The following is a 15,524-nucleotide window of genomic DNA, read 5'->3' as shown; positions in this document are numbered from 1 at the left end:
GGGATTGCAGGCATGTGCCACTGTACCCGGCTAATTTTTGTATTTTTAGTAGAGATGGGGTTTCACCATGTTGGTCAGGCTGGTCTCGAACTCCTGACCTCAGGTGATCTGCCCACCTCGGCTCCCAAAGTGCTGGGATTACAGGCATGAGCCACTGCGCCCGGCCCACTCATTTTTTTTTAAATTGCTCTCCACTGAGAGACTGGAAATAATTTACCTTCTTCCCCATCCTCCACCTCCTAGCTAAAGATTTCCCCTTTCTGCAGCCGCTTACGTGAATATAACAGATTAAATCTGCAAAGCCTAGATCATGAAATTTTTAAGCCAAAGCCATTCAGGCGGAGTCCCTGGAGGCCTGTGGGAGGTCACGCGCTTCAGGGAAAGTGCTTGCTGTCAGTCCCACTTGTTTATGGCTGAGTTCCCCCTTCCCAGCTTGACTCATCCCCACTCCCACCCTCCGCCAAATCGCTCAGGGGGAGGAAGAGGTGCATGTGGAAGGAAGCCTTGGTTCTCAAAATTCACTGTCAGCTGGTGGTGGAGGATGGATTTTTCCAGTCTCTCCTACCCACAGTGGGGGAGCACAGATTTGGAAAAGGCTTAGACCAGATCTTCCTTTCCACCAAAGGGGCAGCTGCAGGGACACTGAGGACAGAACCTGATGCACAGAGAGGTCCGAGGAGCGTGCACTTGGTGGTGGGAGGTCTGGGTTCTGCACTTGCCAGATTTGGGACCGTGCGCATGTCACTTCACTTCTCTGACCTTTATTTTCCTGTAATGGTAAAAGCAGGATCAGAAATCCTCCTCTGTCTACATCTGCCATGTTGGCCTTAAGTGAGATAATAGATGTGAAGCTTCTAGTGAACCACACAACATGTTAAGGATGTTTGGTTACTTTTTTGGGAAAGTTATCCACTCTGCTGGTCAACCTCGCAAAGGCTCACAGCTGCTCTAACACAGTCGGAAGGATCCTCAAGTGCAGCTTCCCTTCCCTCCTGAATCAGATGGCCTCAGGTCACTGTTGCCTCAGGTGCACACTCAGCTCCATCCACTCAGGCCTGCAGGTCCCCAGGAACATGTGGGCTGGTTCTTACTGAGGCTCAAACCTATTGCCGGCACCCTGCCATACTCCACATTAGGCTCACAAGGGTCAACAGTCAATACCTCACACCATAACAAAAATTAATTCCAGATGCATTAAAGATCTAAACGTTTAAAATAAGAAAAGCTACAAGTGTTTTAGAGGAAAATGGAGTGCATGTTTAAAATCATGCAATGAAGAAAGACTTGCTAAGAAAGACAGGAATCCCCAAAATAATAAAGGAAATGAATAGATTAGAATAAATTTTTAAAAGATAGTTTCTGTACTACAATGAGACACCTAAACAAAATGAAAACTCGAGCCACATACTTGACTACAATATTTGCAATATAGAATAGACAAAGTATTCCTGTGAAGAGTATATAAAGAGTTCCAGAAAAATCAACAAGAAAAAGAACGTGGCCAGGCGCGGTGGCTCATGCCTGTAATCCCAGCACTTTGGGAGGCCAAGGCGGGTGGATCACCTGAGGTCGGGAGTTTGAGGCCAGCCTGACCAACATGGAGAAACCCCGTCTCTACTAAAAATACAAAATTAGCCAGGCGTGGTGGTGCATGCCTGTAATCCCAGCTACCTGGAAGGCTGAGGCAGGAGAATCACTTGAACCCAGGAGGCAGAGGCTGTGAACTGAGATTGTGTCATTGCACTCCAGCCTGGGCAACAAGATTGAAACTCTGTCTCAAAAAAAAAAAAAAAAAAGAAAAGAAAAGAAAAGAAAAGAAAAAGAAAAATGGGACTAGGGCCGGGTGCCGTGGCTCACGCCTGTAATCCCAACACTTTGGGGGGCTAAGGCAGGAGGATCGCTTAAGCCCAGGCGTTTGAAACCAATCTGGGCAACCTAGTGAGACCCTGAGACCCTGTTTCTACAAATTGAAAAAAGAAAAAAGAAAAAACAAGAAAAATTAACCGGGCGTGGAGGCTTGCCCTGAAGTCCCAGCTACTTGGGAGGCTGAGGTGGGAGCATTGCTTGAGCCCAGGAACTGGAGGCTGTAGTGAGCTGTGATCACTCCACTGCACTCCAACCTGGGCAATGGAGAAAAATCCTGTCTCTTAAAAAGACAGAAAGAAAGAAAGAGGCTGGGCGTGGTGGCTCATGCCTGTAATCCCAGCACTTTGGGAGGCCGAGGTGGGTGGATCTCCTGAGGTCAGGAGTTCGAGACCAGCCTGACCAATATGGTAAAACCCCGCCTCTACTAAAAATACAAAAATTAGCTGGGCATGATGACATGCGCCTATAGTCCCAGCTACTTGGGAGGCTGAGACAGGAGAATTGCTTGAACCCGGGAGGCGAAGGTTGCAGTGGGCGAGATCGCACTACTGCACTCCAGCCTGGGCGACAGAACAAGATTCCAGCTCAAAAAAAAAGAAAGAAAGAAGGAAAGAGAGAGAGAGAGAGAAAGAAAAAGAAAAGAAAAGAGAAGAAAAGAGAGAAAAGGTCGGGCGTGGTGGCTTACATCTGTAATCCTAGCACTTTGGGAGGCGGAGGCGAGCAGATCACGAGGTCAGGAGATGAAGACCATCCTGGCTAACACAGTGAAACCCCGTCTCTACTAAAAATACAAAAAGAAAATTAGGCAGGTGTGGTGGCAGGCGTCTGTAGTCCCAGCTACTCGGGAGGCTGAGGCTGGTGAATGGTGTGAACCCAGGAGGCAGAGCTTGCAGTGAGCCGAGATCGCCCACTGCACTCCAGCCTGGGCGGCAGAGCGAGACTCTGTCAGAAAGAAAGAAAGAGAGAAAGAAAGAGAAAGAAAGGAGGGAGGGAGGGAGGGAGGGAGATATGAATAAGCAATTCATAGAAGGCAAAATATATATTTTAACCTACTAATTGGAAAGGATTTAAAAGAGTAATAATCATCAGTATTGCCAAAAGTGTGAGAGAGCAGCTGCTCAAATACACTCTTGGTAAGATGTAAACGAGGCAAGTTGGCAATTTCTATTAATATTTAAAGGTGCATGTCTACTGACCTAGCAATTCCACTTTAGGAATCCATCCTACAGAAATATTCCCAAGTGTATTTAAAAAATATGTGTGCAGCATTTTTTAGTACTCGATTATTTTTACAAGCCTCAATTTTTAAATTATATTCAATAAAAATAAAGTTTCTCTGTCAAATTGCTTAAACGTTTCTAAACGCTTCCTCTCAATTTCTGTAATGGTAACGAAATGTTTTACACTGTCAGTAGCACTGGTCTAGAATATGAACACATTTTGTAAACACTTCATGGACAGCAGAAAAGAAAGTGGTCTTTACAGAGTTTGTCTCTCTATGTAGAAATATGCTCTCTATATACACATATAAGGTGTATTTGATATACATCTTTTTTCAGCTTTATTTGTTCACATGTTGTAATACATTTTGTTTAACTTGATTAATCATGCACTCATTGTGACAACTCACACTACCAACTGATTTCTGTTGTTTTCTCTCATTTCAAGAAGTTTTCATTTTACATGAGTACTGAATGTGCAGCATTTTTATGATAGTGAAAGGTTGGAAAGAACCTGCAGGTCCATCAATCAGGAAATGCGGTAAACAAATTAGGGAAGAGCCACACAAAGGGACACTATGCAGTCATTAAAATGATGCTGTAGAGCAGTCCCGTTCTCCAGCGTTCAGTCTCAGGATCACTTTCCACTCTTAATGATTATGGAGGAGCCCAAAGAACTTTTGTTTATATGGGTTATATCTATCAATATTTAGCATATTCAAAATAAAAATGAAGGAATTTTAAAATATGTATTTATTAAGTTACATAATTATAAGTCTATTTCATGCTCTCCTGAAAAACATTTTTATTAAAAATAACTTTTTTTAAGACAGAAAAGTTAATGAGAAGAATGGTATCATTTTACACTTTTGCAAATCTCTTTAATATTAGTCTGGCTTATTAGAAGACAGCTGGCTGGCTTTGCATAGCACACATTATGCAGCCTTTGGAAAACCCCACTGTACACTCGAGAGAGAGAAAGAGAATGAAAAGGCAGATAATGTCCTATTATTAGGAAAATACTTTTGACCCAGTGGACTGCATAAAATGGTCTCAGGGATCTCCAGAGGTCCCCAGACCGTACACTGAGGACCAGAGATGCAGAGTAATATTTAACAAGAGAAAACTATTTATATGATACACTGTTACGTGAAGAAATGCAATATATGATTAATCACATTAAAAATATTTATCCCCTGTAATCCCAGCACTTTGGGAGGCCGAGGCGGGCAGATCACCTGAGGTCAGGCATTCGAGACTAGCCTGACCAACATGGAGAAACTCCGTCTCTACTAAAAATACAAAATTAGCCGGGCATCGTGGTGGGCACCTGTAGTCCCAGCTACTCCGGAGGCTGAGGCAGGAGAATGGCGTGAACCCTGGAGGCGGAGGTTGCAGTGAGCTGAGATCCGGCCACTGCGTTCCAGCCTGGGCAACAAGAACGAAACTCCATCTAAAAAAAAAAAAAGAGAGAGAGAAAGAGAAATTGAGACATTCCTGGCCAACATGGTGAAACGCCGTCTCTACTAAAAATACAAAAATTGGCTGGGCATGATGGCGCGTGCCTATAATCCCAGCTACTTGGGAGGCTGAGGCAGGAGAATCGCTTGAACCTGGGAGCGGGAGGTTGTAGTGAGCCGAGATCGCGGAACTGCACTCCAGCCTGGCGACAGAACGAGATTCCGTCTCAAAAACAAAAACTATTTACCTATCTGGAAGCGACTGAAAAAAATATACATGAAATGTCAAAAGTTATGTTATCTCCCAAGTATTGGGAGCATGAGTGCTCTGTAATTTTCTTTTCCCTTAGCTATATGATCTAAATTTCTTACGAGTACTTAACATTTGTACTTTCGAAAAAATAAAGGCAATTCGCTGATGTGAAGAGGGAGCCCCTGAAGTTTCAGAGGCCCTGCAGGCCGGAGAGGGGCTCAGTGTAGTGTGTGCACTGGTATGGACAAGAGGGGCCCCATCCGCTCGGTTTGCCTGCTGCCCTCCGGCCAGGTGAATGTCTTCATCTACCTTGAACATCAGCCCTCCCTAATGTATGTTGCAAATGTTTCCTCCCAGAGTAACACCTGAATATGGGCTCGCTGCAGAAAGTTGAAACAGAACTGCGGGACCCATAGTGAAGGCATGGCGAGGGGTGGGGTGGGTTCTTGACTCCGTGGGAGGGTAAGGCAGCTCCTTGATCTGCGAGGCTCAAGTAGTTTCAGGCAGGACCCCGAGTCTGGGGACTATGGGACGAAGGGTCCCGCCTCCAAAGTGGAGTGCCTTAGGTATTGGAGCCAACACCGGCTTTCCCTGCCGCCCAGGCCACGGCCGTCCCTCTACCGCCCCCTGTGGCCAGGGCTGGGCCTGCAAGCGTGGGACAGCCTCCCGGTTGGTGCAGGGGGTGCGGGGAGAGGGAGGCAGTCAGGCCCAATGCGGAACCCTTCCTTGATCTGGCAGCGGTGGAGATGTTGTTCCATGCTACCCGATTTTCTAGGAGGAAGAAGGGTCAGATTATTTTAGCTCCAGTTTTCACCCCCTCAGTTTGATAGAAATTTCCCTGAAAACAGTTTCCTGTATTCAATTCAAACACAGAAAAGATTTTGGCCATTTCTCGGTGACTGCAAATCATCACTTTGAGCGTTAGTTATGAGCTATTAACTGATGGTGGGGCAGTCTTGTCCCTACACTGAATGGCTCCAGATTTTTGTCTTGAGCAAACAGCAGGCCGCAGAGAATTGTCTTAGTTCTTCTCTAAATTTTTTCCCTGTACTATCATCGAGTGTCTCCTCTCATTCCTTGCTTGCTTTTTCTTTTTTTTTTTTTTTTTTTTTTTTTGAGACGGAGTCTCGCTCTGTCGCCCAGGCTGGAGTGCAGTGGCCGGATCTCAGCTCACTGCAAGCTCCGCCTCCCGGGTTTACGCCATTCTCCTGCCTCAGCCTCCCGAGTAGCTGGGACTACAGGCGCCCGCCACCGCGCCCGGCTAGTTTTTTTTGTATTTTTTAGTAGAGACGGGGTTTCACCGTGCTAGCCAGGATGGTCTCGATCTCCTGACCTTGTGATCCGCCCGTCTCGGCCTCCCAGAGTGCTAGGATTACAGGCTTGAGCCACCGCGCCCGGCCCCTTGCTTGCTTTTTCTAAGAGATTTGGGCCAGAAGCGAATAGCACCTGCCCAGGATGCCCAAATCCCTGCCCCGAGGCCACACCTCCTGAGGAGGCTCAGAACCATCCACAGAGCTTTTCTCTCCTTGCTCCGTTTCCTTCAAACCCAGCTTGCTTGAGATTTCCATATTTATGATTAAAAATTCTTCTGCAGAGTAGGAAGCCATGTCCACAACAACTACAAACAACAACCGCAATGATGCTTTGCCTTTATACAGCACTCTCGAGTTCCAGCAAACTCTGTGTTCATTGATCCTCTCAGCAGGTGGGTAGAGCCGGGCACACAGTGTGGACCCCAAACCAGCTCACTTATTTCTGAATCCACGATTCTTTCCACCGCCCATGATGCTGGTAAACAGATAAGTTCTGGCTGGCAGATCTCGAAGGAGTGGCTGTCTTCCCCAGGTCTCTTATTCACGCTGCCGTTGTGAAGGCCAGTGCCTGCTTTTTCCCCTAGTTAACATTCAGCTGCCAGCTCTCTGGAGTGGAATGTTAAGCTGCAGATGGGGGAGCAATCAGCACCCTGATTGCCTGACACAGCTGGAGGGGCCTTATGAGTATTCCAGAGAGCAGGCACTGTGCCCAGCAGCCTGATTAACCACCGGGGCCTCCCCAGGGGCGCCACCCCTTTCCGGCTGCACTTCACCAGGACTGCCTGCCACCTCCAGATCCAGGCCACAGGAAGACCAGGGCTAGAACCAGAGCTACCTGCTACCCCAACTGGCACCTGGCAGAAAGAGAAGAAACCTGGCCTAGATATCAAGAGTCTGGGTTCTCCCCATAACCCAGCCATTCTCAGTCCCAGCTGTACACCGGGTCTCTGGGGCTGGGGTGGTGCATTCTCCTTCCCCACCACAATAGTGTGGCCTGAGGAAATTTTGAGGATCTAATGTACCTGCTCTGTTTGAATCTCACCTCAAATTCTATGATGAAAGTATACTTATTCTCCCCGTTTTACAGATAAAGAAACAGAGGCTCAGAAAAGTCACAGCCCACAAGTAGCAGAGTCAGAATTTAGTCCAGGGCTCTCCCAGTCATGTGCCTGCCAACCTTACAGTGGATTAGAGGGGAGCATTTCTATAAATGTGCCTTGTATTATTATTACTGCCATTTGGATGTCTTAGAGGATTTCCTTGAACGTTGATTCAACCAACACTTTAGTACACCTCTGATGAGCTGACACCCCATGTGTCCATCTCTTTTGGAAGCCAAGAGCATAGATGTTTCCAGACTCCATACAAGTGCAGCAGATCTTGGGGAAGCTCACTCTCTGAAGGAATGAAGCAACAATTCTAGTTGGCAAGGAGAAGCAGGGGTGGGGTCCTGGAGGAGAGGTCCAGACAAGATAGCATGACTCCAGAGGTCAGGAGGCAAAACTGGCCCACCGACCCGCCCATCCATCCAACAGATGGGTGTTGAATGCCTGCTAGGTTTCAGTCAGAGTTCCTCAACCGAAGAGGAAGCAGTGAACAACACCAAGTCTTGACCACCTGGAGTTAGCCCAGTTGGCTGCCTGTCTTGGACTGAGAGCCCCCAGGGGTGGGAAACGTATCTGGTTTGCACGGGGACTGGCTCACAGTAGATCCTCAGCCAAGGGGCCATTGGGCTGTCCTATGGCCAAGTCACAGAGGCAGGTGCCCATCTACCCTGAGATGGGGTCTCTTCTCTGCTGATCCTGGCAGCTCATCCCCACCAGATCCTAGGGAGAATGCAGCACCCTACAGGGGCTGCCCGGACCGAAAGTGGCTGCATCCTCCCCTGAAAGCCCTTAGAATGATATTGCATGGCCCAGCTGTTCTTAACTCTGGAGTTGAATCTAGAAGTTGGTGGATCAATTAGCTCCATAGCTCACAGCACGTCTTAGGCCTAATATTAAAAGAAGGATTGGGAGGAAAGGTGCCCAGCTCAGTGCTGAGGACTGTAATAAAATAATATTTTGTTTGCTTACCCAAAGCCTTCATTCCCATTCCAGATTTCTGTAACACCCCATCACTCCCCCACAATCAGCACTGAGCTCCTCAAACCTTCTCTCCCTCAGAAAAACAAAAAACAAAAAAAAAGCCTGAATCTTCATCACTGCTCTGCAGTGAGGTCTCCGCCTCTCCAAGGGAATTCAGAGAGCCTTTTCCAAATCCATTTTTCAGAGCTTTCCTCAATCGTTCTTTGTTCTTCAGGCTGCCTTCCGCTTGGTGCAATTTGCATCTCAAAGCCCGTGACAGCCTGAATGTACAGTAAGTGACTTTGGAAAAGGGAGGAGAATTGTGCTCTCAAAGAGAAAAGTCGCAACTTTATTTCATTTGTCTGAGGCCCAAGATTGACAGCCTTGCTTTGTGTTTTTCCTTTTTTGGAAGAATGGCTGCTGATTTTTGAGGAAAATGAAGGCAAGCCCTTCAGCAGAAATGGAAGTGTCGCTCTCTTATTTTATTACAAAGTTATGGGATGCGCATTCTCTGGATTTGGAGTCCAGGGAGCCAGAGATGCAGCCTGGCTGGTGGGCATCATGGGAGGTCAAAGAATCCATCCCTTTGCCTTGGGCCAGGGTCTACAGCTGAGTTGTCTTCCTGGCTCAATCCGTCTCATTCCTTGCAGAGCCAGGGAGGCTGGAAATTATAGTAAAATTATAGTAGCTGGTTCACTAGGACTCTGTGAAGTCAAGCCATGGGCCCTAACTCTGCCCAGAGGCACTGCCCTGGCCTCTGAAGCATCGGCCGGTCTGCTTGATCTGCTACCCATTTTCCTTCTAGGGCCTGGAGCCTCCCATACCTTTGGAAGTTGTAGCTCCACCCCTCAGCTGTGAAACCCTAGGCCTCTAACGTCTGCTTCTCAGTTTCCCTGTTTGTGAAATAATAATAGTGCATGCTGCTCAGGGTGCTGCGATGATTAAATAAGGTGCTGTCAAAAGCGCTTAGCACGTAACCTGGCCCATAGTACGTGCTTGTAAATGGGAGCCATGGTGATGCCAAGGACTGTTACCCATCTCCAGTCCTCCCCATCCTAGCAATAGCCTGTTAGCTTTGGTGAGCTTTGGAGCCCGTGGCCAGCAAGTGAGAGCCTTGTCTTTGGCCTTCCTGCTACCGTTGTCAGGCACAGTCCCTGAGTATTCCTAGCGGTGAGCTACATCGAGGGGAAGGCACCCATAGGCAAGTCATTTGTGCCTAAAAGGGTACAGGGATGGTGGTGCGGGGCCTCCAGGGAGGCATGACTGGGGTGGCCATGCCAGGCTGGGCGCCTGGAGGTGAGGGATTCTAGGGAGGGTCCAGGGCTGCCATGGAGCCTGGTGGTGCCCCTCTCAAGCCAGCCTGCCTGTTTATCTGGATTTGGACTGCCTGCCAGGGTTTAATGAGGGAAGGCATGTAAAGGTTTTACCGCAGTGCCTGGCATAGAGCAAGTGCTCAACAAATCTGAGCTATATTGCTTCTATTATTAAAAGACCCAGGCTGGTGGGAGAAAGCGGTGCTGGAATTGAGACGGGGGCTCTGTGGGGTCTAACTGCCTCAGACGGAAGCACAGCCCCATTGAATGAGCATGAGCTCTGTGCTCTGAGCCAGGCTGAAGCCACACAGTCCTCACAGTCCATGCCTCTCACCAGCCCACCTCCCCAGTGCCCCAATCCCAGTCTTCCATTAACACAATGCCAGAGTCAGAGGGGACCCCAGGGATCATATATTCCAACCACCTTGTTGTGCCCACGACAAGTCCTGATCCCAAAAAGGAGAAGTGTCTTATCCAAGGTTGCATGACATGCCTGGACACCCTCTGGCCCCCTTCCCCAGCATCCTTGCCCTCAGCCACTTCTCAGAGTCCAAACTCACATCTACTAAGGTGTTGATGATAACAATGGCTTTCCTTTACTAAGGGAATTTGCATTTGATGGAGGTTAGGGTGAGATTTAAGGAGACCAAACTCTCGAGACCCGAAGGAATGTGTTGATAATAGTGGAATTTCAGTCTGCAGGAGATCTTTCCACAAAGGGCAGCCATCCCCAAGCCCCGCAACAGGAGGCCAGGCAGTGACTCGCTGTTGTGTCTCGTCCGAGCCTGTAGCTTTGGAAGCACCCTCCTCATGTGTCAGTGACTCTCAGCACTTCAAGGGACAAAAATGATTTAGGGTGCAGGAGGGGCGTGGGGAGTGGAACTAAGGTTGCCTGGCTTGAAACAGAGCTTCGCCCTGGGGGCAGTTGGGGCCCAGAGGCCTTGGCCAAGGCTCCTACCACTGGCCTTTCTCCTGGCAGCTTCCAGAACAATGGCTGCCTGTTTGCCCTGCCTGAGAAACTTCAGGCCTGATTTAGTTCTTAGGGCAGTTTCCATTTCCAGATGGCCTTCCTCATGTCCCTGACCACCCCCACCACCACCCCACCCTCCCACCACCAGCTCCCATCCCAAGGCTCTTGACTTGATGGAGGGGTGTGGGAGGAAGAACAGTTGATCCCAGCATTCACAGCCTCACATGTCAAGAGACAGCTCTGTGACATCAGCATCACATAGCACTTCTTGTCTCCCCGCTTTCCATTCCACTCAGCCAAGACCTTGATTTCAGTTGCTAAGCAACCTGTGCCTGAGTTTCCAAGTGGGTCGTCAGGTGAGCATGAGAGGTGGAAGGTATGGAAGGGTAGTGCTTAAAACTGCAATTTATGGATGGAGACATGGAGGCCCAGAGAGGGCAAGACACTTGATCAGGGTTGCACAGCTAGTTAGTACCCCACGTGTCAGATGATTGATCCTGGCAGCAAATGCTTCAGAACCATCCCATTTCCCACTCCTCCTTCCCCCACCAAGAGAAGCACCCAGACAACAGCAACACCTTAGAGACTTCCCGTGAGAGGCTTCCATCTGCCTGGACGGGGAGGCAGTGTGCCCAGTGGTTAGGTGTGCAGGGTCTGCATCAGCTGGCCTGGCTTTCAATCCTGATTCTACCATTTGCCAGCCATGTTCTTTGGGCAAGTTATGTAACTGATCTGTGCCTCGGTTTCCTTTGCTGCAGAATGAGAGCCATGCTAGTCCTAACCCCGAGGCTGTTCTGAGGATTCAGTGAGGTGTTATATAAAGCCTGGAAGGTGCCTGGCTCAGGGCAAACCTTTCAGTGCAAGTCTGCCTGTGTGATCCTGGCTTGCTGGCTCTGATGCACCCTCCCCACCTAGGGTCCAGTGCCCCTGCTCTCCAGTTTGCTCATTTATCTCATGAGAATTCTGCCTTAATGTTATGAGGTCACAGACGGAGTACAAAAGTTCACAAACTTTAGTTTTTAACACTGAATCATTTTATTCAAATAAAACAGATTAACTTTTGGGGGAGTCAGGCATAGATCCTTTTGGCAGTCTAGAAAAACTCATAGACCCCTTCACAGAATAAAGTTTTTAAGTATACAAAATAGGATTACAAAAGAAGCCAGTTATATGAAACACACAGGCCAAGCACAGTGGCTCATACCTGTAATCCCAGCACTTTGGGAGGCCAAGGTGGAAGGATTGCTTGAGCCCAGGAGTTTGGGACCAGCCTGGGCAACATAGCAAGATACCATCTCTACGAAATACAAAAAAATGAACCAGGTGCGGTGGCATATGCTAATAGTCCCAGATACTTGGGAGGCTGAGGTGGGAGCATCACTCGAACCCGGGGAGGTCGAGGCTGCAGTGAGCCCTGCTCATGCCACTGCACTCTAGCCTGGGTGACAAAATGAGATCTTGTCTCAAAAAAAAAAAAAAAAAAGGAAATACAGTTATCAAAATGTATACTAGAACTGTGCTGTAGTAGTGTAAGTGCTTTTCTATCAGTGCATTACGCACCACGATTGAGTGCAGGACACAGTAACGACTCTAATTTCAAAGTCATGATGAGCATAAATATTTTGAGATAACAGTAGCAGAAGTGATCTGAAAATATCTGTGATATCTGTTGGTGAACACATTATAAGTTCAACCAATCCTGTTGGGGTTTGCTGCCTACATTTATACACAAAGGAAACGTGAGATTTCAGTTAGAGGCTAGTGAAAATATAGATGTAAGTTTTCTCCTACCCAAGCTCGCAAACCTCCTAACAGGGTCTGTGGCCCCATTCAGATTACAGACCTTAGAAATACAATCAGAGGGGAATATTACTGTATAAAATCAGGACAGGCAGAACTGTGTGGCTGAAAGTTGGTGGGGAGGGAGCAGTGCAATAGACCTGAGCACCCTTCATTCCTGTGGGGCTCCCCAAACTCCTAAGGCTTCACTGGCAGTTAGGAAACCTAGCTTCTCTGCCTGCTTCTTTGTAACCTTGGGTGAGTTCCTTTGCCTTTCTGGGCCTCAGTTTCCCCATCTGTAAAATGAGATGTTGGGCCTGTTGTCCTCTGAGGTCTTGCCAGCTCTGACATTCTGAAACTCTGTGCTTCTCCTCCCCTGGAGACAGAACCTCCTGAAGCTTGGGTCGGTAGGAGCCCTGGACCAGGGAGAGGGAACAGCTGGGGCCAGGCTGGCCAGCTCCCAATTGTTCAATGGAGGAGGAGGAGGAGGGCGAGATGCATGGTGCTCTCCAAAGCGACAGCTGGGTGAGCCTGGCTGGGGGCCTCGTCCCCGCCTGCCATCTGTGCCTCTTTCCTGCCTTCGGCCAGCGGGGGCCAGTGGGGGGTTGTGGATGGGGCCTAGTCCAGATAACAACCTGGGTAGAAGCAGGAGGGGCTGGCCAAGAAAATGCAGGGAAGAGTCTGGCTGCTCAGTCTTGGGTGCTTAACTCTTTCCACCCACTCCCCACCTTTTCCCACTCTGATCTAAGACTTCTGGAAAGGAAGTAATACACGGCCCTAGGTCCATCCAGGCTGCTTAATGGCTCTGTGACCTTGGGCAAGTTACTTAACCTCTCTGAGCTTCATTCTTCTCTGTCCAGTAGACATCATTCCTAAGACCTGCTCTTTGGGATTGGAACAAGGTGTAAATGAAACAGAGTAGGTAAAGTACCCCAGCTCAGTGCTGACTCAGTGCCACAGGCCTGTCCAAACAGAGCTTGTACCTGGGACTGTGAAATGCTCCGGCGGATCGGAATGCAACATGGAGGCCTGATGAGCCCTGTGCAATGTTTGTGAAGTGCTGCCACTGTCCCCAGGCACAGGCGGCTTTGCAGCCAGCTTTCTCTCCTACACGCCTTTGCCCCGTCTGTTCCTTCCTCTGGATTACCCTCGCCCACCAATATCCACATGCATACAACTCTACCCACTTAGAATAACTTAGACCTATTTATAAATAAGTACTTATATTTAGGCAAAACCTTCATGCAGTTGGACAGCTTAAACTTCGGAAGCAAAGGACCTGCAGTGGACGGTCTGCCTGTCAATCGCAGCTTCCAGTCACTCAGTTCCTCCACTAGGAGGTAATTGCTGTTAGCAGTTGCTGGAGTGTCTTTCCCAAAATTATTTATATATACATACTTAAACCTGGAAGAGTGTGAGGGTTAGGGGCGCTGACCCCTGCACCGTTGAAAATCCACATATAACTTTCAACTCCCCCAAAACTTAACTCTGCTGACCAGAAGCCTTACCAATAACATAAACAGTCAATTAACAGGTATCTTACATGTGATATGTGTTGTATACTAAATTATCACAATAAAGTCAGCTAGAGAACATGTTATTAAGGAAACTGACTGGAGACAATGGCTCGTGCCTATAATCCCAGCACATTGGGAGGCCCAGGCAGGAAAATCACTTGAGGCCAAGAGTTCGAGACCAGCCCAGGCAACATAGTGAGAGCCCGTCTCCAAAAAAATTTTTTAATTAAATTTTTAAAAGGAAAATCATAAGGAAGAGAAAATATATTTACTATTCATTAAGTGGAAGTGAATCATTATAAAAGCCTATCCTTGGCCAGGCATGGTGGCTCATGCCTGTAATCCCAGCACTTTGGGAGGCTGAGGCAGACAGGTCAAGTGTTCGGGACCAGCCTGGCCAATATGGCGAAACCCCGTCTCTACTAAAAATACAAAAATTAGCCGGGTGTGGTGGTGCACGCCTGTAGTCCCAGCTACTCAGGAGGCTGAGGCAGGAGAATGACTCGAACCAGGGAGATGGAGGTTGCAGTGAGCCAAGGCCTGGGCGAGAGAGTGAGACTGTGTTTCCAAAAAAAAAGTCTATCCTCATCTTCATGTTGAGTAGGCTGAAGGGGAGGAGGGAGAAGAGGGGTTGGCATTGCTGTCTCAGGTGGCAGAGGTGGAAGTGGTGGTGGAGGTGGAAGGGAAGACGAGAGAGGCAGGCAGGCACCCTCAGTGTAACTTTACAGAAATATATCGTAATTTCTGTCTGGCTTTTTCATTTCTCTAAAATTGTTTCTATATGGTACCAATTCTCCTTTGACCATGTGCTTCAGTATCAGTGCCTGAATCATGGGAGGGTTCATGTCATAAAAGAAGTCAAGAGCAGTCTTGAATAATTGGACCCTTCTGCCAGATTGTCTAATGTCAATTTGTTTGCTGGTGCTGCTGCTTCTATGTCTTCGTCCTCATTGTCTGGCATTGCTTCAGAAGCACTCGTCTCCATCAAGCTGTCTTCTGTTCATTCCTCTGGTGTGATGTCTATTAGCTCTTGAGCTTCTTCAAGATTTGTATCTTTATTATTATTATTATTATTATTATTATTATTATTTTGGCAGGCTCTTGCTCTGTTGCCCTGGCTGTAGTGCAGTGGCATGATCATGGCTCACTGTAGCCTCGACGTCCTGGGCTCAAGTGATGCTCCCACCTCAGCCTCCCAAGTAGCTGGGACTTCAGGTGTGCACCACCACGCCTGTCTAATTTTTGTATTTTTTGTGGAAATGGGGTTTCACCATGTTGTCCAGGCTGGTCTTGAACTCCTAGGCTCAAGCAATCCACCCACCTTGGCTTCCCAAAGGGTTAGGATTACAGTTATGAGCCACTGCACACAGCCGAGATTCATATTTTGAACCCTTCACTCCTACACACCTTTTTTGCATATCCACAATCTCTTTCATTATTTCCTTGAATGGCTCTGTGGTAAATCCAGTGAGGTCATGCACAACATCTGGACCCCGTTTTCTCCAGTGGGAATTTATTGTCTCAGGCTTGATGGCTTTCACAGCTTTTTCTGTAACAATGATGGCATTTTCAACTATGTAATCCTTCCAGATTTTCATGATGTTCTCTCTATGGAGGTTCTCTTCCTTAGTGTTGACAATCTTTTCCATACAGTACCATGTGTAATGTGTAAAGAGTCTTTTGTTTTCCTTTATTTTTGAGACAGAGTTTTGCTCTGTCACCCAGGCTGGAGTGCAGTGGAATGATCTCGGCTCACTGCAACCTCCA

General features: G+C 48.0%; 1 protein-coding gene across 3 annotated transcripts in view; it reads left to right on the top strand.

Moving 5' to 3' along the window:
- The window catches only part of CORO2B (coronin 2B), a 151,377-nt gene that overhangs the window by 69,191 nt on the left and 66,662 nt on the right, over positions 1–15,524 (top strand). The gene's annotated exons all lie outside the window — the stretch shown is intronic.

This window comes from Papio anubis, chromosome 7 (assembly GCF_008728515.1).
Source record: "Papio anubis isolate 15944 chromosome 7, Panubis1.0, whole genome shotgun sequence".
Taxonomy (NCBI): domain Eukaryota; kingdom Metazoa; phylum Chordata; class Mammalia; order Primates; family Cercopithecidae; genus Papio; species Papio anubis.
Note: the sequence above shows the minus strand (reverse complement) of the source record. Positions and strands in the feature narration are given on the sequence as shown.